The 23,145-nt window shown below is 52.6% G+C and overlaps 1 protein-coding gene across 2 annotated transcripts in view; it reads left to right on the plus strand.

Annotated features, from left to right (window-relative positions):
• Positions 1 to 14,158: 14,158 nt before the first annotated feature.
• Positions 14,159 to 23,145, plus strand: part of PC (pyruvate carboxylase) — a 197,917-nt gene continuing 188,930 nt past the window's right edge. Inside the window, exon 1 of one of the 2 annotated variants that reach the window (XM_075004951.1) lies at positions 14,159 to 14,293. The gene's annotated coding sequence lies outside the window, so the exon portion shown is untranslated. The remainder of the gene's footprint in view (positions 14,294 to 23,145) is intronic. The other variant, XM_075004952.1, reaches the window with a different exon arrangement.

The following is a 23,145-nucleotide window of genomic DNA, read 5'->3' on the forward strand; positions in this document are numbered from 1 at the left end:
CGAACTCACGTATCCTTTGTCGCACAGAGCCAAAAGATACAACAGTTGTAGGATGAGGCAGTCCAGAGGCAGGGCCCTTTGGGCACGTCTTCGCCTAGAGAAGATCGATGCTGCTGCGGTTGATCTTCTGATGTTTGATTTAGCACAACCGGTAAAGAAGTGCTAAATCGAATTCGCGGAGCCCCCCGTCAGTGTTGACGCTCCTGCTGCGTAAGGGAAGTCGATGGGAGCGTTTGCTCCTGCCGACCTCCTGCACTGGAGAAGGCGTGGAAGCTCGAATGAAAGTACATTGACTCCAGCTACTTAATTAACTTAACTGGATTTGCAGGTCTTAATTCGACTTTCCCCTGTAGCGCTGACTTGGGCTTTCTCTCCAGTTTGGCGATCTAGACATTTTCCCGCTCCCTCATAGACTTCAAGGCCAGAAGGGACCATGAGATCATTTTCGCTCTGTGTTTGTGGCACCTACCACAATAGGGTCCCTTCCATGAGTAGGGCATGGAGGCACATCAGTCATACAATAAATAAGTAATAATGAGCTATCTGTATAGCACGGGTCAGAGAATTTCACCCAGCTACCCTGCACTGAACCCAGCTGCTTATGTTTGACGGAGTATCTTCCAGAAAAACATCTAGATTGAACTTGAATACCTCAAGTAATAGAGAATCCGCCACTTCCCCTAGGAAATTGTGCCATTATTTAGTCTCCTACTCTTTCAGAACTGTTTGTTTGGGTTCTCACTTGTCTGGCTTTTCACTTCCAGCCATTGGTCCCTGTCCTCCCTCTCTGCTAGCTGAAAGATCCCTCTGATGCCTGGGATTTTCTCTGTAGCGTTTGGATCTGCGCATTTGCTGCCAGCTTCAGTCACTCTTGAGCATGTGCCAGTGGCATTTAAATAGAACTTCAGATGGCTCCCGAGCTGTTGAGTGCACACAGGTCACCAGCCCAGGAGGCAACGGACTAACCTGCAGCAAGGGTAGGAGCCCTGGAAGTTAGGGGATCCTGCCTCTTTAAAGAAAGGGCACTTGCTTTGACTCGCTTGCCCACCTGGGCTCTGGGCTGTCTCCTGTGTTCAGCTGCACGTATTACTTGTATTACCATAGCACCTAGGAGCCTGCGTCATTTACCAGGCCCCCAGTGTGCTAGGTGCTGTACAGCCACAGAACAAAGATGGCCCCGGCCCCAAAGAGCTTCCAGTTCAAGTATAAGCCAAGGGACAACAAATGGAGACATATGCACAAGGGAGTCTGAGGATCAGCACGGGAGGCAGTGGTCCCAGTGTCCCATTGGCCTAAGCGTTGTTCAGTATGTTGTAGACCTAATGGCGAAGGATGGTTGGGAGGAGGTTAACAAGATGGCTTTGCAGGAGTTAACAGGGAGCTCCTCCCAAGCAGGAGTGCAAACACTGGAAAATACAACAAGGGGCTTGTTTGCAAATGTAACAAGTGGATAATGGAGGCTGGGTCCGTGAGCCGATGGCACGCGGGCCTGGACCAGTCGGTAGTGACTGTGAGACGATGGGTGGGTGAAGAAGGGCTCTGAAGGGCCAGGAAAGAGAAGATGAGCAGCTTGTGTCTCTTACAGGGGAGAAGTGGGAGCCAGCAAGGAGGACTGATCCACTGGTCTTCCCTCCCCAGAAAAGTGGGCGTCTTCCGCATCAGGATAGGCACGTTAGTTCCCTGTGCAGTGTTCAGATGGTAGACGGCAGGACGGCTTTTGGCGATGGGTTACAACCACAGCTAAACCCCGTATTCCAGGGAAGGCTGTGCAGAGCTTCTCCCTTGTATTGCCTTGTGGCTCAGTGTTCACACCGGTGTGTAACGTGCTTCTGGGTCCTGTGAGTTTGTTGGTCTCTGTAGGCGATATCGGTGAGTTCCCCAGGCTAAAACGATAAATGCGGGTTTTTTGGCGGCAGCAGGGGTCCGTTACCTCTTCCAATTTAATTGGCTTTCCCTGCATTCTGGTGCATTGAAAAGCAGCCTCTTAGGGGACAGAAAGGGTGGCCCAATGGGTAGGGCATTAGCCTTGCCCTGGGAAGACTTGGACTTAGTTCTGTGCTCAGCCAAAGACTTGCCTGTGTGACCTTGATCAAGTCACTTCGTTTCCCTGTGCTTCAGTTTCTCCACTGGGCAGCCAGAAATGGCAGCAAAGTGAGGGGGGAGGGTGAGTAGTGCACAAGCCTTGACCAAGAGTGGGAAATGGGGTAACCTAGTGTGGAGGCAGGGGAATGAAGGGTGCATAGAGCCCAGGGTGGAGGGGAAGCAGTAGGGACTGGGGAAACACAGATCTCCAGGGGGTGGGCGGGAGGTTGTTGGGGCAGGGGGAGTTGCAAGGAGTCTCTGACCTAGGGAAGAAGGGGTAGGAGGGCAGCCACGGATAGGGGGATGCAAGGAGCCCCAGGAAGATCCAGTGAACTTGGACAACACAAGCTAGGAAGTCAGCAACCTTCCAGTGGTATTCCCCAAGCCTCTTGACGCTCCTGTGAGGTTAAAGCCATTAAAACGCTGAGGTGCTCAGTGAGCCACGCACGTTCATTGACGGCTACAGAATCCTGCTCTCTGTCACACACCAAACTCCATCATCTCCTCTCATTCGGGTTTCCTGCTTCTGGTGATGGTCTTTACCCTGCTCTAGACCTCTCTCTGTTTCTGCCAGATGAGATTTTGGAAAAAGCGCTTGGCCCGTGTTAACTTCTCTCTTGCCTGAATTGTGCGTGCGCGGAGCCGGCAGCTGGAGTTTAACTGGTGCTCTTTGTGACGAGCCTCGCTCTCATCACCAAAGGGCAAAAGGAGATATTTCTTCCCCCTGCATGAAAGGAGCCTTCCGAGCTGCCCGACTTCCCACTGGAGTAAATCTACTTAATAAGCCCGATTCTGTTCTAAGGGTTTTGATGACTTGGCAGCGGCTCCTTCTGCAGCCGCCTTCGCTGTGGTGTTTGAGCAGCTCGGACTCTTTACAACAGGCCTTTTTTCCAAGTAGGCCCTGTCAGTGTGTCTGTCGTGGTTTGGTGAAGATGAAGGGATGTTGTTTGGCAGCCTAGTTAGTGGCTAGGGGCAGAGTCACAGCTCCGGAGGGAACTGCACCTCTGTCCTCCTTGAAGGTATCACACTTACGCCTCTCGCTGTCATCTTCCTATTCCTCCCGACCGGGGACTTCGGCTGCAGGCCTCTGTCACACTCTAGTTACCTCAGCAGTGTGAGCGAGCGCCTGCTCCCGGGGGACAGTGATGAGTCAGCCTTCCTGGAGCCAAGCACAGTTCATTCAGCACCATAACCTCCTTCTGGAGATAGCACAGCTTGGACGCAATAAACCGTTTCAATCCAGGCCTGCTTAGTAGGTGTCACCCATCTTCCACATGGGGACCGGGACAGTTCGAGCCCCTTTGGGCCACTGAAGGTTTTTGCAAATCCTGGTCGCACTGGGTTGTGTATTTATTTGCTTAAAGCCTAAGTTAAAGGGCTCTTCTACCTGGGGGAGGTTATTTCAGATTAAGGTGGGGTGTGAATTTAAAGGTCCCCTTCTGTGAGCTAGGACCCCTCGTTCTTCCTTTAGCCCTCCCCCTTCTCACCATGATTTTGGCTGAGTGAGCTCCACTGAGGCAGACCCCTGAGGGAGACTTCTACAACCTCGGGGAGCAATGCACCTCTGACAGCATCTGCAGTGACATTCGCACCACGTTGCTGAAACAGACAGGTTCATTCTGTTCTGCTCCACGAGAACTGGAGACTCCTAGGATCGCAGAGAGAGAAGGAAGTTACAACATAGTCCATCGGGGTTAGCGCCGAGCCCGAGCTCAGCAATGTGTCCCCCTCTTGGCTCCTGCTGTGTTGCACTTCGTCCAGGTTCCCAGGCTAGTCTCACCTGCCCCCTCCTCAGTCCTGGGGCATTAAGCTGCCAAACACAGCTGGCTTCCTGCAGAGGTTGGGTCATCCGTGGGCATTAGTTCTGGGGTAGCTAATGTCCCCGGGGGGGTTGTCTTTGCCGCTGTCTTCGTGGCCCACGCCAGTGAGATTGGCCCCAAACTTGAGACTGCCTGTGTGGTAGCTCCCCAGGAGTAAACAGCCTTTTTCCATCCCCTTACTGCTAATGAAGACTATGGGGAAATGGTGGTCCATAGAAAATATGGCAGAAAATTCCCATTCCGTCACACTAGTCAGCTTTGGAAAATGTGTTACTGTACGATTTGTGCCGCCCTTTTCTAGAGCGACACTCGGGGAGCTCAGTCTGGTTATTTTATCCAAGACAAGGCTCAGGGGGTGACTTGCCTATGCTCTGCAACAGGGATTCCCAACCTATGGGTTGGGACCCAAACATGGGTCGCCATTAGATTTTCCAAGGGTCACCAGCTGGGTGGCTCTGATCTGCATTTGGCTCCTTAAGGAGCCATTAGCAGCTCCCACCGCTCACTCCTCCGGCTCCCAATCCCTGCCCTGCCGCACTGAAATGGAACTCGGTTTAATGGTTGGGTCCCGCCTACCAGCCATTAAACCAATGAAACTGAGTTCCATTTCAGTGCATCAGGGCAGGGAACAGCCTGCGCTGCAGGTGGGGGAAGGGAATAGGAGGACTGGGGGGAGCCATGTGGGGGAGGTGGCACAGTGGTGGCCTGGTGAAGGAGCAGCGGGGGCAGCAGTGGCACTTGTGTGAGGTTGGTGGGGGGGTGATTTGGAGCTGGGAGGGGTTTAAGCCTGGGGTTGGGGGGTGGTTTGGTGCTGGGAGGGGTTTAAGCCTGAGGGGGGAGCGATTTGGAGCTGGGTGGGGTTTAAGCCTGGGGGCGGGGGGGTGATTTGGTGCTGGGAGGGGTTTAAGCCTGAGGGGGGTGTGATTTGGAGCTGTGAGGGGTTTAAGCCTGGGGGCAGGGGGGCAAATCAAGGTTTATAAAAAATATTTCCCAGGGGTGAGCCCTCCCACCCCCCACCGGTTTTGAATTGCCCTGGGGCACAAAGTCTTAGTGAATTGTAGAATGGGTCGCCGTCTGGAAAAGGTGGGGAACCGCTGCTCTAGAAGGAGTTGCCTAGGAAAGAAGGCTTGAGAGTCTGATGTCGGGGGGAGCAGAACACTAGAACCTGAAGCTGGACAAAGGTAAATGAGAAATTCGACACAGGGTTTTTCCTGGGAGGAGTGTTACTGTGTTAACCATTGGAACAGCTGACCCAGGGACGGGCTGTCCCCCGGTGTCTGTAAATCGTATATATGTCCATAAGATTGTTCTAAATATTATTATTGGGGTAGCCCTTGGCAGTTTAGGCCTGGAGTAGGGAACCCTATTCTACACACAGTATAAACATAGCCTAAACAGGTCCCTTCCCAGGGAACTCACCTGCCACTAACTCAAAGAGAAGTTACATCTCGATGCAGAGTTACTGGATGAGATTCCCTGGTGTGTCAGAGTTGATGATATGGGATGCTTCCTTCTGGCCTTAAAAATGTATGAAAAGATTGGCCTTGGATTTCATGCTCCCAGGCAGAAGATAGGACGTGAAGAAATACTAAACATGATTGGGAAAGAAACATCACTTTGACTCTTGTCTTGTCGTTTTTCTGACTGTGCACGTTGGAAGTGTTGTCTGTGTGTGTTTTATTCCCCAAAATGCATCTTCTGCCACCGAGGACAACGGTCCTTTTGCATGCATGGATGGATGTGGAGAGGAATGACTTACAAATGCTTTGAATTCTTTGAATTTTCCACAAGTCCCGGGCAGCCTAAGCCTATCGTGGGGTTTTCTTTTTCTTTTTTCCACCCTCCCTTTGTTTCACATGATTTGAGTCACCGCTCCAAAGCAAACACTTGGGTTTAATTTTCTCTAACCTCCTCCAAGGTGAAATTGCGAGAACTCTCTGACTGAATGCTTTACAGACTGTCTTCACTAGGCAAAGAGGTATGTTCTTACTTAACTAACACAGTTTGTAGTTTTCAAGTGGGCTAGCAGGCTCAGGAAAGGACTAGGGAGTTACTAGGACTAATATAAAGCCTGCTGATGAGAGGTGGGTGGTAAAGGGGGTGATTACACAGGGGCCCAGCATTTCAAAGTGGCCTGGAGCTGAGCGGTGTTAGCCAGGAGCTCTGGGCCTCCTTTGAAACACAGCAGGCGTGTCACTCTGATGCTCCACATGCTTCTGAGGACTAGGGGGCGGGGCAGTGCTGTGCTAAGGGCTGACAGCTCTTGGCTCCTCCCCTTCTGCCTGAGGCTCCTCCCCTTCTGGGACATGGAGCCCCCTCCACACGTTGCCCCCAGGTCCATGGCGGCTGTCCACTTTGCTGACATGGATGCATGCCACATATTTGTCCAAGGCTGCCCCATGTTTGTTTTTAACCTTGGGCATAAGAGATGCAGGTGCACATGGAGGAGAACGCCATTGGGCTGAGTTTTAGCGTCTGGGCTGGAACACAAGCCACTAACTTCATTAAAGCCTCGTCTTCACTAGGAACGAAGAGTCCTGGATTCGTAAGGCCGGAAGGCACCGCAGGATCACCAGCTCTGCCCTCCATCTATATCACTGGCCGGAGACAGTCCCCCTCTTATCCCTGTATTGAGCACAGTAACATCTATTTCATTAGCGCATCTTCCAGTGAGGCAGCCAGTGGGATATGAAGCCACTGAGAGGTGTAGAATCCACCCCTTCCTGTGTTCCTGTGCTTGCATGACCTCGTTCATGAAAATTTCTGCTTTCTGCCTAATTTTGCATCTGTTGGGCTTTCGCTTCTAGTGCATGTTCTGCCTTTGTCCCCGAGCTTGAGAAGCCTTTTCTTTTCCTCCCTTCTCCTGACCAAGTCTCCTCTTCATCTTTTTATTAAGCTGAGTGGATGGAGCCTCCTTAAGTCATTGGGCTCAAAACCAGGGTAGCTGGGTGAAATGTAAGGGCCTGTAACATACAGGAGGTCAGGCTAGATGGTCGCCTCTGGCCTTAAACTCTGAAGTATCACACGGCAAAGCATTTTTTCCAGCCTTTGGATCAACTTTATGGCTCTTTTGTGTCCCATCTTTTAAAATCCTCCCGAAAATGGAGACGCCAGAACAGAATGAGTAGGGTCCTGTGCGGATACCAGATTGGTGTCTGTGCCTGCAGAAATGACCTGCGGATATAAAACTGATATCCACAGATTTGCAGGGCTCTGTGAATGTCCGGCATCTGTCTCCCTAGTGCTGTATACAGAGGTGAAATCAACTTCAAGTTAACACGAAGGCAAACATGAGGCAAAACCCTAGGCTCCCCATGATTGTTTACCTTGAATGGCTATTGGTGCTACAAACTGCCTTCTCTTCAGTATTTCACCCCCTCTTTGCCAATGTGGTCAGAGAATTTCTTCTTTTGCAGTGTGGGCACAGCTGGGAGCTTAAAACCTGAGGCCAGATCTACACTGGAAACATTTGCAGGTGCTTAATAGATTCTGACTGTGACCTTCTAACCTGTGTAGCCTCTACTGGCCAAAGCACTTTGTTTTGCAGCTGGAAGCTGCATCTGTTTAGGATTTGCTGGGAGAGTTATTCTGGCAAAGCTGGTCTAAGGTAGCCAAGGCTTGAATATACCAGACAGATGGAAGGAGAACATAGGCCCAGAGAAGTGAATTGTCTTGGGCCTTGTCTATGCTAGAAAAGGTTTGCCGACATAGCTGTATTAGTAGAGCTCTACTTCAAACAGAAATTAACCCCGGGCAGTTGTAGGGCCTGCATTTTGCAGAAGGTCAGATTAGATGATTGCCATGGTCCCTCCTGAGCTAGGACTGGAGACGTAGCTGTTACTAACACCAAAAGGACTTTCTTGTTGATACCTGACTGTGCTGGGGCTTATCCCAACAATTATGTCAGTAACAGAAAACCAGACTACACCATCAAACTGGCCTCAGCATTGTGTGTAGACCAGGTCTTGGCTGGTCACACAGTAGCGGAGCAGGGAGGAGAAGACAGGCTTCTCTGAATTCCACACTAGGGTCTTTTCCCCTTAGCCACACTGCTGAATAGGAGTCTGACCCTGGAACAGTTTCGTCTGTTGCACTTGAGTTGTATTGCTATCGGGGAGGAGGGGGCTCTAGAGGGCCTAGGACTGGGAGGGATTTCCTTGGGTCACTGAGTCCGGTTCCTATAATGCGATCTGCTCCCACAGCTGCTCCAGGTTTATGCTCAGGGGCTGGCTGAGAAAGGTGCCGGGGGACTCCCTAGTTTTGAAGAAGGGGCTGTTCCACGGCAGCCTTTGCAGTAACCGTACTATTAAGCAGCTCTACGCAGTCGCTCTGAAGTGTTTCAGACTTAGCAGGAGAGGTTAAACTGGGAAAGGAATTAACATGTCTCTCCTGATAAGGGCAGGCCTGTGCGTGTGTCGAAGATGATAGTGGAAGGAGTCAAAGCACTGTTAGGGCAGTTGGGGGCCAATGAAGGAGCTGGAGAGAAGTCAGACTGAGCGGCGTGAAATGAGCATCATCAGCAAGTTCCCTGGAAGAGAGAGAATGTGGATTGATGGGCCTTGCAGGGGCTGGGTGTGTTTGTTTCTCTAGCCTCACAGAGCAAATGTGCTTAGTTTAAGGGCGAATGCACCAGGCTGAGCTCAGAGAGTGATCCTGGGATTTAATTTCCTCCTCGCTGCACCATCCCTCTGTGATAGATTGTGCCCTCTGCAATACAGGCCATGCTGGCAGAATTTCCTTCTACAACTGGAATTTAGGGTGCTCATGCACAAGCCAGAAAGAAATTCAGCTCCCTTTGGCCTTGCATTACTGAGCCAATGTGCTTAACGGGTTCTTTTTGTCCCTAAGACTATGTCTGTAGCAGTCGTAGAAAGTCAACTGCAGATGCACAATGCTAGCAACGCCAGTTATGTAACTAAAATCGACGTATCTGCGCTCGGCTAACTTGTTTGTCTATACAGGGGAAGAGTAAGAGAGAGGTAGCCCTGTTAGTCTGTATTCTAACAAAACAAACCAGCAGTCCCATAGCACCGTCTCCAGATCTGCAGAAGTGGGTCTGCCCCATGGAAGCTCATCACCTAATAAATTATTTTGTTAGGCTTTAAAGTGCTGCATGGCTGCTGGTTTGTTTTATGCAGGGAAAGGTCTATGGGAGAGTTTCTCCTTTCCACCTCCCTTTCTCCTCGCCTGTTCTGAGGAGTACTGGGGTCCACTGTGGCCCCCCAGGAGCTCAATTTCATGGGGGCAAACTAGGCGCAGGAAATCAAACCCCGGAAATTGACCCTGAGCAGGTTGATCTCCTGCGGCGGTGTAGGTGTAGCCTGAGGCTCTCTATACGCTTGCACTTGCTTGAGCAAACGTTTGCCATTTACAGGTGCTAAGCCCCCTCTCCCATGAGCGACAAGGCTTCGTCACAGCAAGCGCACCTGTGATGTGCTCCCCTGCTGACAAAGCCAACCCCTAGATGGGGAGGGCAGTGTTCTCTCGGTAAAAGTGCAGACTGGAAGCATTCACACATGCTGACTTTCAGTGCCAGGCCTGCAGTGCCACAGCCTTGTTGCTAAAAGCGGTGTAGTGTAGACCGCCCTAAGGCAGGTTCAGATTAGGATTTAAAGGTGTGATTTAAATTAAATTAACATTCGCTGATGGGGGGGGAGGGTTTGTTTTCGTCAAATCCTGCAGAAAATTTCAGTTTTTCATGCCTCACACATCTTATGCACGCGCCATCATGGAAGGGAAATGACCGACTGAGCTGACCCTCCCTCTCCAGTGTTTTCCTCCACTCCTGGCTAGATCCCAGGGACAGACCTGCCTCTCCTGTTGGCAACATGGGCATGCAGGGTCCCACACCCCACTCCCCAGATTTTTGCCATGGTTCGCCCCAGAAAGCAGCCAGCAGCAGCCTTTCAGCATCATGCAGGAGGGAAGGGACTGGAGCGGCTTCCCGCTGCGGCAGAGTGGGGTAGAGGATGACCTGGCCCTTCTCTTTGCAGCCCTCATCTCTTCTACGCCCAACCCTCCTTGTGGCTGGAGGCAGCTTGTCCCTCCCTTCTCACACAGTAGCAGAGAACGACTAACACCCCCAGGCTGCTGCTGGCCATCAACATAACCCAGCCACCTGCTGTTCCCAGGTTCAGTGTGTGCAGGAGGGGGTTAAGCCCCAAAGCTGCATTGAACAGCAAGGCTCAGGGAACCTAACTGCAGGGCTTTGGTAAAGGGAGCCCAAGAGGTGGCTGAGCAGGAGCTGGGAGGAGGGCCAGAGAGGCTTCCCCCTGCCAACGTTGTGTGGGGCTCTGGCACATGGGGGGCTTGGTTCCTCCTGGCCCACACCCTGGACCAGAGGGTCTTGGGCTTTCGCAGGCTGCCAGCCCAGCCAGAGGCAGTGGGGGAAGGAAGGAGCTGCCAGCTGGGCTGTTGGTGAGTTGAGCGTTCCAGCCAGGGAATGGGTCTCCCCAGGGCGCTGGGAGCAGGGTGTGCCCAGCTGGGGAGGCTATGGCAGAGCAGTGGGGCTGGGGAGGGGTGAAGGGGTAAAGCGGCGGGGGGGGAGGACAGTGAGGGGAGAGCATGTAAAGGGCTGATGGGTGGGCAGCGGAGGTGACAGGTAACCCCTGCTGCCTGGCACCTGCCTGCCCTCACCAGCCCCTGCTTCTTGCAGTGCACAGCCAGTGCCAGCCAGGCAGTGAGCCCCTGCTGGCTGGCCAGGAGCCAGCACACTGCGAAGGCTGTGCTGATTGGCTAGCAGGTGGAACAGCTGGTCTGACATGCTGCTTCTTTACCCCACCCCCAGCCTGTCACACCCCCTTCCCCGCAAGGTTGGCCTCTCTCACCACGAGTGGACGGGCAGCTGGCGAGCAGCGATGATCCAGACAGCAGCAGGACCCTCCCCCCACACCCCGCCACTAAGGGGGAAGAGACAGAAAATAAGGGGCAATTTGTCCTTTCTCCGGAGGAAGCTGGGAGGCTTGCAGGAGGGCTCCCCCATGGCTCCGAGGTTGCTTCCCACTGCCACCTGAGCACAATAAAGGGCCTGTCCCTTTGAAAACGGGATGTGGGTTCACCCTGTGCTGTGATGCCTCGCGGAAGTTGTGTTTCAGAGGGAGAGTTGGGGGGGCTGGGGGGCATCTCATGGTCCCATTCTCATCTGTGGGCTGTGCTCCCTGGCCAGACTGCGTCTCCCATGATGCTCGCTTCCCCTCTTTCTGCGGGGAAGGTGTTTCACGAGTCCCTGGCTCTGATGCGTCATGGAAGATGCTGTTCGTCCTGCACCGCGCAGCACCCATCTGAGATCAGAGCTCCGTTTTGAAGCACCTGGCACCAACCCTGTCTCCTTGACTGAGATGAGGACCCCCCATCCTGCCAGATGCTGCACAGACCCGGCTGAGATCAGGGCCCTGTCATGTCATCTGCTCCAATAGTATCAGGCTAAGTGGACCCCAGTCTGATCCCATCTGGCAGTCCCAGTATAACGCCCAGGATGCTTAGCCGAGCAGGTGGATGCTTCCTGCTTTCGCATAGGATCAAGGTGCCTATTAACGTCTCTGGCAATATTACATCTGCCCTTTGCCTGATGCAGTTCACGCCAGTCTGGTCTGTGTGTGTCACAGCTCCTCTGCCCAAGCTCGGTGCATGAGACAGCTGCAAGAAAAAGCCCCTGCTGATGTTCAGTTCAGTCCTGCTCTTCCTTAACTTTTCAGCCCCATCCTTTCCCTCTCCCTCCACGGACGCTGAGCTGGGTCGCAGCTGCTCTGGCTTGTTTAATACTGAAGGCGTTTGTACCAGCGGCCTGCTCCTTGTTTGTCATTCATGTGTAGCTGTGCACTGCTCGGGTGTGTTATGACGGTGGCTGGAGGCTGCAACTAAGACTGGGAGGCCTTGTTGTGCTGGGCACCTCACAGGGCCCTGATGCAGATACAGTGGTACTGGGATAAAAGTGCGTGTGCAGGTAAAGGTGTTCCCGTGTGGGTGGGAGAATCGGCTGTTTTGGAGTGAGGCACCTTTATCCTGGCACGGTACTTCCCAATTTTATTTGGCCCCGGAACCCTTTTAAACTCGGAAGAATTTTGAGGAACCCCATTCCCAGGTTCTGCCCCCCCTTAGCCCCCAAACCTGCCCCCACCCCCAGGCTGAACCCCTCTCAGCCTCAAACCTGCCCCCCATTTCCAGGATTAACCCGCCTCACCCCCAAACTGGCTCCTGGGACTAACCCATCCATGGCGCTAGCTGGGGAGCCGAGGCCAGGTGGCCACATGCACCCGGCGGAAGGAAGGTGGGGGTGAGCCAAGCCATGGCCACCAGAGAAGTGTGGCTGCTCAGGTAGTGGGGTGAATGGGAGGCTCTGCCCTGCTGCTGCTGAATTAACGGAACTAAATGCAGTTGGTTTAACCACTGCATCCCTCCCGCCACCCTGCTGGCTGTTAAACCAATTAAATTTAGTTCTGCTGTTTCAGCAGCTGCAGGGCAGGGAGCTGCAGAGGAGTCATCTACCTGTAATGGAAATTTTTCGTGGAACCCTTATTTTCACTTTGTGGCACCCCGGGGTTTTCCGGAACACCATTTGGGAAACACTGTCCTGGCGTAACTGCGGGTCTGTCTGTGTCCACCCGTTTCTCGCTTCCTGGGCAGGGTGTGTCTGAGCAGGGCAATAGTCTGGAAGATGGTAGGGTGTAAATCGTAAAAGGCTAGAACTGATACAGGCCCATCGCTCCAGGAGCCAAAGGGAGCAAGGTTCCACCGCTGGAAGCTGCGCTCAAAATTTCAGCCTGGAAATAAGCTTCCCTCCCTCCCAAAAAATGTAACCGTGCAGGTTGTTAACCATTGAAACAATTTACCAAGGGCTCGGGTCCATGCTTCATCCCGGGCCATTTTTAAATGAGGACTGGATGTTTTTTCTAAAAGGTCCATGTTTGGAATTAACTCAAGTCAGTCCTGTGGGGCCTCGGCGATGATGATCCTTGTGGTCCCTTGTAGCTTTGTCATTTGAGTCTAATCTGGAGTAACGCCTGGAGGGAGGCTTTTGTTCTGGAAGATGCTTCTAAAGTGGACTAAACTGAACCAAAAAAAGCCACCCTAGTTCCAGAATACGAGCATCCACTGGGGAAGCTATTAAGAACATAAGAATGGCAATATTGGGTCAGCCTAAAGGTCCACTTAGCTCCATATCCTGTCTTCTAACAGTGGCCAATGCCAAATACCCCCAGAGAGACAGAACAGGTAATCACTGAGTGATCCCTCCCCTGTCACCTATTCCCAGCTTCCCACAAACAGGCCAGGGACACCATTCCTGCCTATCCTGGCTAACAGCCATTGATGGATCTGTCCTTCTTGAATTTATCTAGCTCTGTTTGAACCCTGTTAAAAGTCCTGGCCTTCACAACATCCCCTGGCAAGGAGTTCCACAAGTTGATTTGGTGTGGTGTGAAGAAATACTTCCTGTTGTTTGCTTTAAACCTGCAGTCCCCCGTGCCTGTCAGTCAACAGTGCCAACAGCTGCAAGGTGGGGAGGGGAAAGAGCTCTTACTGAAATAGTGATACCAATCTGAGCAGGGCGATCTAACATTCTGATATTATTGGGACTGTCTCGCTATTAGGGGTTTTGTCTTATAAACAAATAAACCTCCTCTATTCCCCCGTCTCTTGCTGTCTGGTCACCCAAACTCTGCGTGCGTGTGTTTGTGCACCAGGCCTAAATGGTTTAGTTGGGGGTGATCCTGCTTCATGCAGGAGGCTGGACTCGATGACCTCTTAAGGCCCTTCCAGCCCAAGGATTCTATGACTTGCCCAAAGCCATCCACAGAGCCTATGGCGGAGTCGGTCTTCCAGGCTGCAGGGTAACATAATGACCACAGGGCCAGCTATCCTGTACAGAGGAGCCAACCATTGCTCTGATGGCCCGAGCTGATGTCTTCCTGTTCCCTTTGCAGCTCAGAGGGGATCGGATTGCCATGTAGAAATGCTTCCAGGCGGAAATCCCAGGGAGGGAGTAGAGCTCTTGAAGTTCAAAGACAATATTGGCACAAGAACAAATGGGAATAAACTGGCTAGGAATCAATCTCAGCTAGAAACGAGACGAAGGGAGGCTCTGGAGGAGCAAACACTGATAAGTTTCTGGCCAGGATCCTATGACATGGCTGTCTGCGACACCAGGGGTTTCTGCCAGTCCTGTGTCCGTCAGCCCTGGGTTTTCTGTTCCCTCAGCAAGTGCAACTCTGCTCCAATTGCTATTCTTAGCACAGCTCTCCCTCGCTTGCTCTTTGTTGATTTGCTTCCCTTAACTTTCTCCTTTTGTCCCGGCAGGATAAAGCCTTTCCCCTTCTGGAAACCCAGCTCAGATCGGAGCCAGCGCGCTGTGTGTTCCCGCGATCCCAATGCGCTAGGAGTGAGGCTCCCTGAACGTAGGTCTCTTCTACTTTTCCTCCGAAAACTCCCCTCACGTGAGCATGGCAGTTGACTTCTAAGGTGGCTCGACTTTGCTTCTCTGTTACGTTCCCCCTCTGCTGTCTGGGAAGAGCGATCGCCTCTGTGAATAACGTGGTTTGGGTTTTGTATTGCTTGCAAAGAAAGAGCTCTTGCAATTTATACACTTACCAGCAGGCAAAGTCCAAAACCAAACGAGACCATGTGACGTACTAGACACAGCACTGGCTTGGGGCTCAGGACTCCTGGGTTCTAAGAGTTTATGCTTCGCAGGGCAGGAACTCTCTCTCTCTTGTTGTGGGTCCGTGTGGTACTTGGCACAAGACCAAACTCCTCCTCCTTATGGTAGCATCTAGAGGGTCCAGCAAAGACTGGGCCCATGTCATGCTGGGTGCTGCAAGAGACAGCCCAGTTCCTCCCAAAATCACATTCTAAATAGACAAAGCTTGGGAGGAGAAACTGAGGCACAGGAAGAGGATGTGATTTAGCGCAGGTCATACAGTAGATCAGTGGTAGAGCTGGGACTAGGTCCAAGGAGTCCTTGCCTCTTAGTCTGGTGACTTAACCACTAGACCAGGCGTGTCTAACCTGCGGCCCTGGACAGCTAGTAATGCGGCCCCACGAGATCGTAAACTTTTAACATTATTATGTAATTTATATACATTAACTATATTATATATTTTATGTGCGGCCCAAGACAATTCCTCTTCATTCAATGCAGCCCAGGCAAGCCAAAAGGTTGGACACCCATGCACTAGACCATACCACTCTCAGTTTGTAGAGGAGCTAGAGGCAGGGTATGCTAGTTTAGTGGACAGAGCACTGGACTGGGAATTGGAGGCTTTCCTGGTTCTGCCACTGACCTGCTAGATGACCTTGGGCAAGTCACTTTCCTGTTCAGTGTCTCTTGTTTCCTCATCTGTAAAATGGAAATCTTCTGAATAAGATCCCAGTATTGTCACTGTCTGACACTGAGAAGTCCAGTGTCTTGAGTCAGCGTTAAGTGATGGAAATAGGTACACACTTGGCTGAGAGTGCCCTTTGTCTGAATATTGCCAGGTTCAGTCCTCACTGGGCTTTGTGTCTGTTATTGGCCCATGTTTAAGTTGTCAGCCATTTTCAGCTGTTCCATCAACATGACTTCCTCAATGACCCTTGCGAGACAGCCCAGGCATTTAGCTATCAGACCAGTAATGATATTCGCCTCCTTTTTAAAGTGGCTTGAGATCTTCTGAGGAAAAGCGTGCGATAAGAGCCGAGGGGGTATTATCATTAGGCAGCATTTGAAAAATGTTAAGTCTGAAGAGTTAACACCAGTGCCAATCTTGGCTTGTCCTATTTGTCGTGGCCAGGACCGGAAAGAAACCTTTGTCACGTGTCTGTGTTACACTTCACAGTGATGTCACTTACAGCACGGGGGGGTGGGCAAGCTGGCTCTTTGAGCAATTAATGCATCTCCTGCTTGGAGCCCTGCACTCTGTGAATGGGCTCTAAGACGTGGTGGGAAAAGTGCATGGCAGCAGCTGTTCCAGTGAGTCATCGGCATCGAGTTTGAGCTGGGGACTGGGGGTGCCTGGCTCTGGGGGAGGGGGAGGGCATTGAGCCATGTATTATATATTTATTTTTATCTATCTATATAATATATATAATAGACAGATAAAAATAAATATATAACATGTGGCTCTTTGCACTGTACCCATGTGGCTTTCTGCTCTCTCTGCGTGGGTCTTAGTCCCTAACTGGTTGGCCAACCTTGACCTAGAGTCTGGAAATCAGCTGTTTGAAGTGTCCTCATTAGAATTTCCTGAGGTGCTGTTTAACAAGAGAGGTGGACGGAATTTTTCAGATGAAACTTGTTTCCACCGTGAAATGCAGGTTTTTGTTGCCTGAAATGTTTCACAAAGTTGTGTCAAACCAAATTGTTTCAGTTGGAAAATACGGAAGAAAGTTCTGAATTCAAAATGACTTGGTTGCCATTCTCTTTTGTTTTTAGTTTTGTTAGGGGAAAAAAAAGTGCTTCCAAAAATACCTCAAACGTTTTGCTCTGAACTTCTTGCTTCTCCAGAAAAGTTTTTTAAAAAAGCTCGCTTCTGATCAGCCCCAAACCAATTTTTAATTTTTCCTTCCTTGTTTGGCCCCAGAATTGAAAACTTGTTTATTTGCACAGCTCTGGGTGATGCACGTTCACCTGCAGTAAATCATAACACACTTCATCACAACTGCACGTTCCAGTCTAGACAGAGCCCCAGGCTGAAGCTAAGCACGTAAACAATTGCCAAGGACAGGGTTAGTGGTTTGGTGCCAGCGGTGACAGATGGATGTTTGCCATTCATTCCTGTACTAAACAGCCCCAGCAATGAGTCAGTTAACATTTCCCAAGAGGTCTGAGTTAGTGTTTGGTATCACTTCTGTGTAAAGTTGCTTTATGGAGCACGGGTAGTGGTGTTGTCATTTCCTTACACACTCATGGGGCCTAAAATGGGGCCTCAAAACTCCTCCTTGGGGTTGTGTGAGTTAGTGGCCAGGGCCTAGACGTGGGCATAAGGACACCTTGATTCTCTTTCTGGCCGGGTGCTTGTCACTGACCTTGGGCAACCTGCCTTGGATCCTCCATTTTCCCCTTTCTCCTGTTTTTTATCGGTAAGATCTTCGGGGTATGTAAGGCCTGTTTCATGATATGTCTGCATAGCTCCCCCTGCCCTCAGCCAAAGGAATGGGCCTGCTTGGCACGTACCTGGCAGGGGCCTCCCTGATTTCTGTCATGGGGTGTCAGTGTCATGCCCAGCACGGGGGCTACCCACTGGACCACATTGCCTTGAGTGCGTTTGGAAACCTCCCTAAATTAGCCAGTACAGCCAACGTGCAATTAATGGCCTCTGGGGGCTGCTCATCACTGAACTGTTATTTCCTGCAGCTGTATGAGTCATTCCTTGGTGCCCCTGTTTTCACTCCAACTAGTATTTCTCCAGAGATACAAAGGCTGGGAGTGTATGCTGGGCTGTGTGTGGGTTGTCTTGAGTCAGATAAGAATATTGCAGCTGTAAACCAGCAATATTGCCTGGTCCTGTCTGTTAATCACACTTACTTTCTCTCTCTCTCTCTCTCTCTCCCGCTCTCTCTCACACACACACACACACACACACACACACACACACACGTTCTCTCTCTCACACACACTTGCACACTTACTTTCTCACACACACACTTACTTTCTCTCTCTCTCTCACACACACTTGCACCCTTACTTTCTCACACACACACACTTACTTTCTCACACACACAGTTACTTTCCCTCTCACACACACTTGCACCCTTACTTTCTCACACACGCACACACACTTACTTTCTCTCTCACACACAGTTACTTTCCCTCTCTCACACACACACACACACACACACACACACTTACTTTCTCTCACACACACTTTCTCTCTCTCTCTCACACATACACACACACACGCAGAGGCACATTGCCTCTGATCAAAAGGTGTTAAGCTGCAGCAGTCGGAAGTGAAAGGCCATTGAAAAGGGTAAATCGTAACAGAGAGCTAAATCCATTTTTCCTCCCAGCTGTTTGGGCTCGAGCCCTGTAAGTTGTTGCACTGCCTCAGGACACACCCCCACCCACAGACCTCTACACAGGCAGCTGATGGCAGCCAGTTCCACACAGAATGGGGCCCCGCATTAGGCAGCATGAACCAAGCTTGCCCAGAGAGTGACAGCCTGGGAGGGGTTGGGGAGAAAGTGGGAGGGCTCTTGAGTCGGTGAAAAATACACAGCCTTGAAGAATCAGAGGGGTGGAAACGAGGAGAAGTCCTGCGGTGCCGTACAGACTAACAGAGTTATGGAGCTTCAGCTTGCGAGGGCATAAGTCTACCAGGTGCCCCAGGATTTCTCCTTGTTTTTGCAGATACAGACGAACGCGGCTACCCCTCTGATGGTGTGGTAAAGGCAATTATTGGCGCAGAGGGTAATGGTTAGAGGCCTGGGGCAGTGAACCGGGGTGGGGGGCCTGTTAGGCCGGCTGAGCCACAGGCTCTGAGCACGGCTGGCTGCAGCAGCAGGGGCCTGGGAGTGGAGACCCAGGACGTCCCTTTCTTTCTGATGTTCTTGTGAGGTCGTGGCCCCTGTCAGGCCAGGCACAGCACAGTACCCAGCAGATCAGAGGCCCTCCATTGTGCCAGGCACTGTTCAGACCCTGGCCATGCTAGGGCCTCCATTGTCCTGGCTGCTGTCCAGAGACACCGCCAGAGGCAGGCCCTGCCCCCGAGTTGCTTGCAAGGGACTGCAGAAGCATATGGATCCCCAGGAAATAGTGAGACCCCTCCATCACATCACCTGGCTCCAGTGGCTACTTGGCCTCTGAGTCACTGATCCCTGGAAATCCCCTGGACTTTGTGGAAATGTGGTTTGTTCCACACAAGGGAAGAGGATGATGAACCGAAAGGAAATGAGCTTGTGCTCATTCTCGGCCCTGCTTGTAGCTTTCATCAGCTTGTAGATTTCCAGTAGCTCAGTGGTAGGAAGGAACAAACCGTACCCTTAGGGCTGGTCTGTATGATCTGGTTAGCGTGACATAAGGCAACTTCTGTCCACCTAATTATGTTGACACTACAGCTTTCCTCCCACTGACGTAAGTGCCCCAGGACACCGACGTTGTAACCCCACCTCAGGGAGGGCCTTGTCTGTGTCCTTAGGGAGACCCAGTTCTGTGTAGACAGTGCCCTTTACATCAGCCCTCTTGTCAATTTCATGGCTCCTGCTGTGAAATCGACAAGAGACATTGACAAGGAAGCTGGGCTGCTAGAGCCCATCTGCTCTGGGCTCCCCTGGAGATCTGGCCAGCCTCCCCCTGCCCCCACTCCTGACAAGGGATGGGGATGAGAAGCCTGAGCAGCTTGCTCTCTGCCAGGACCCAGGCAGCCTTGTTAATTTCACAGCTGGCTGAGCTGTGACAAGGCTGCCTAATTCCCAGCGGGAGCAGGGCAGCAGGGGGAAAGTTCAGGGCAATTGAACATGCTCCTTGGGGTGACAAGCCCTGGGCAGCTTCCCTGCACTCGTGGTAGAGAAGGGAGAGGCTGTGGGTAGCATTCCCCTACTCCTGGTGGGGGACTGGGGCGGGGAGCTTGCCAGGAGCCTGTGGAGCAGGAAGCTGCCAACAGAGCTGAGAGACCAGGCTCTTAGCTCCCCGCAGGGCCCCTCTGAATGACGATGTGCATCTGGGACCCAAGGGGCATAGCCTGGCCACGCACCATCGCAGTTATTAGTGCAGTGGTTGCAAGTTGACCTAATACATGTCCATTTAGGTTGGTAGGGTAGACGTGCCCTGAAATGCCTTCGACTTTGTCTTCGCCACTTAACAAAGCCCAACTGAATCCACTGTGAGTTTCGCTGTGCGATGACTAATGCCTGGTCGCTTTCCTGCTGTGAAACAGAATGGAGGTGAGGCACAGGTGGTCTTAGGCCAGGTCTTCGCAACACACTCCTGCTGGCACAACCTGTAACGGGGTGGGCAGTAATTTTGATGGGTGGAGCCACTCTAGGATTTGGTAAGTGGTCAAGGGCCGCACTCTTCTCTGGAGGGGAAGCGGGGTCTGGGACAGAGCTTGGGTGCAGAGGGGAGCTTGGGGTAGGGGACTGGGGTGCTGGAGGGGGTGTGGAGTGTGAGAGGGAATTTGGGTTTGGAGGGGGTAGTGACCTGGGGCAGGTGATTGGGGTGCAGCTTCTGGGCCAGGGTACAGGAGCAGGAGAGGATTCTGATCTGGGGGAGGGGTATAGGAAGACGTGCAGTATCTGGGAAGGAGTTGTGACCTGGGAGGGTGGTGGGAGGTCGCAGAGGATTTGGGCGGTGACTGGGGCAGGGAGTTGGGATGCTGGAGGAGGTGGAGTGCCAAGGGCGCCTCTGGCTGGGAGATGCTCACCGAGCAACTCCTGGCCAGCAGCCCAGCAGGACCCTCAGGCAGGAGTCCTGCCTGTTGCACCCCTGCATGGCACTCAGAGCAGCTGGCTGCTCCCTCCATGTGCCTCTCTGCGCTCTGCCCCATGGGTGGGGTGGGGGAGAAGGACTTTGCATGCTGCCCCCACCCCCAGCCCAGTCATCACAGGCCAGGTCCCTGCAATGCTAGTGACTGTTCAAATGTGGAACAAAAAGATGATCCAGGCCCCAGGGATCTTTTAACCAAAGTATTGGGAGTCCTGGGCTGCTAAGCACTCCTGTCTGATCACTAGCCCCCCAGCAGAGCAGGGATCCTGCTGCTTATCCTCCGCTTAACCCCACTTCCCTTCCAGATCTCAGCTCTGAGGTGGTGTGTAGTGGTTAGAGCCACTGGGCTCCAATCCGTCAGAGCCTCAAATGCGACTTTAATGCTAATAACCGACTGACGTCTTCGATCTGCGATCAGTGAGTCTTCCACCTGAACTGACGGTGGGCGGCCCCTGTCCTCCTGGAGAGAAGGGGCAAGGTTTTCAGACATGACCAGAGATTTTGGATCATTCTCAGGGCTTAGCTCATCCTCGGGCTCCTTAGAAAGGGCCCTGTTTTTCCAAGGCCAAGTGCTCGGTGCTTTCTCAAAACTGGGGACGTCCCCCAAGAGAAGCGCCAGAAAACTGTGGGCTGGGGCCCTGCGGCAAAGGGCAGCTCAGAAGCAGCCGCTTAGGCAGCTCGCTGCAGCGGCGCCGTGAACTGAACTGCGTATGTTTCTGGGGGCGGCAGCGCTCCGTTTAAGTGGGCCCTGCAGCAGAGCTCTTTGTTCGGCTTAAATTCGGTGGCGTTCCAGCAGCGCCTTGTAGCTGACGCTTCAAATGTTCTCCCCCTTTCATCCGGCTTTCAAAGGAGGCAAGGATTCTTGTGCTGCAGCTCGGTCCTTTAATACTGCCGCCACGCACAGCCCCGGGAGCTTGAGAAGAATGAGGTCTTTGTCACAATGTACTGATTCGGGCTTGATCCTAGTTTTGTGCTCTTAGTCCTTTAGCTGGGAGAAGTATTTGAGCCACTTAATGGTTCCCTGCCACATACATGGACGCTCGCATCTCAGGGCCGCTGTACGCGCAGGTTCTGTTCCTCTTGAATAGAATTGGCCCGACCTGAAAGGTGCAGATGCTGTCACCATAAAGGGGCCTTCCACTGCTGGAGCTTGTTCTTATAAACAGACGCCGAGTTGTTCCGGGCAGGGGTCGCCTCTGTCTGCAATGCCCAGTGTGATGGGAGTGGGGTGGAGCCATCTGTAAGACAGCTGGTGCCACAGGGTGCCTCGCTCGCAGGCAGGGACTGTATGTGCTTCTCTTAGGATCTGTGGGTCACCCCAGTGAGTTGTACTGTGGAGCGACATTCCTGTCCGTGTGACCGACCACTGACGTAGGTTACTTTGAGGCCTGGCGGCTCAGTGCAGCCGGGACTGCCTCTGCAGCAGGCATAGCTGGGCTGTTTGCATGAGGGAGGTGCATTTCCCTCTCTCACCAGCCTTCACTGAGCAGTGGTTTCCAATGTTATTTGGCCATGGAACCCTTTTAAACTCAGAAGACTCTAGCAGAACCCCGTTCCCAGGCTCTACCCCCCTCGACCCCCAAACCTGCCTCCCATCTCCAGGCTTTTCCCACCTCAGCCCCCAAATCTGCCCCCGATCCCCAAGCTTTACTCTCATCCTGCAAACCTGCCCCCCGCCATCCCAAGGCTTAGCCCCTCTCAGCCCCAAACCCGCCCACTCCCCCATGCCCAGGATTAATTCATCTCTGCCCCAGACCGGCTTCTAGGACTAACCCATCTGTGGCACTGGCTGGGGAGCCTACCCTGGACAGCCACGTGCGCCCAGCGGAAGGAAGGCTGGCATGGAGGTGTTCTGCTGGCAGGGATGAGCTGAGTGGCGGGTAGTGGAGCGAGTGAGGGGCTCTCTGCCTCTCCCTGCCCTGCCGCCACTGAATTAATGGAACTAAGTTCAGTTGGTTTCATGGCCAGATCCCTCCTGCCAGCTGTTAAACCAATTAAATTTAGTTCTGCTGTTTCAGCAGCCGCAGAGCAGGGAGCTGCAGAGGAATTTGCTTATTTTCCGTGTGAGGAACCCTGGGGGCCCACAGAACTCTGTCTGGGAAACACTGGCTGAGTGGATAGAGGAGTAGGCTGGGTATTAGAGCAGGGGGAGTGGAAGTCAGTATTAATGGCTCTGGGGGAAGACTGGAGTCTGCTGCAGAGGAGCTGGAGCCCCTGGGTTCTGCAGCTGATTCTGGGAGTTAAGAACTTGGAATCTCCCCCCCACTCCATGGCCTAGGAAGGGCAGTAGAGCCTAGTGGGTAGGGCAGGAGTCAGGATTCTTGGCTTCTCTTCCCAGCTCTGGGAGGCTGAGTATCGGGACTCCTGGGTTCTATTTTTAGCCGCAGGAAGGATAGGTGTCTATCCGGACTCGAGAGCAGGCGTAGCTGAGGTCTGTGCGCTATCCTATGAAGGCGATCAGACTAGATGGCGATTAGAATGGCTCCTTTGAGGTCCAATAGTTGGGGTGTGAGGACAAAGCTTAGCGGCAGGTTCCATTGACAGTGGCTCATACAGAGGAAACCGGAAGGGCTGGGAGATGAGCTAGGAGCTTGACTGGGAATTTGATAGGGGCTGTAACAGGATAGCCTGTCCCTTTTAGAGCAACAGGCAGGTGGGTGCCTTCGGGGTTAGACAGCCTTGTTCTGATGCACGTTCCGTTTAAGAACAAATTCTCGGAGGAGATCCTCAGCCCAGACTTGGAATGGGGACCGCATGGCTGGCCGCCACTGGCAGTAAAATAGAGCACTCGCTGTGCCAGCTCAGTTCAGGGGGAAGCCTGGGAACACGGGCGGGGGACAGCAGGCG

Source organism: Carettochelys insculpta, chromosome 11 (genome assembly GCF_033958435.1).
Source record: "Carettochelys insculpta isolate YL-2023 chromosome 11, ASM3395843v1, whole genome shotgun sequence".
NCBI classification, from domain to species: domain Eukaryota; kingdom Metazoa; phylum Chordata; order Testudines; family Carettochelyidae; genus Carettochelys; species Carettochelys insculpta.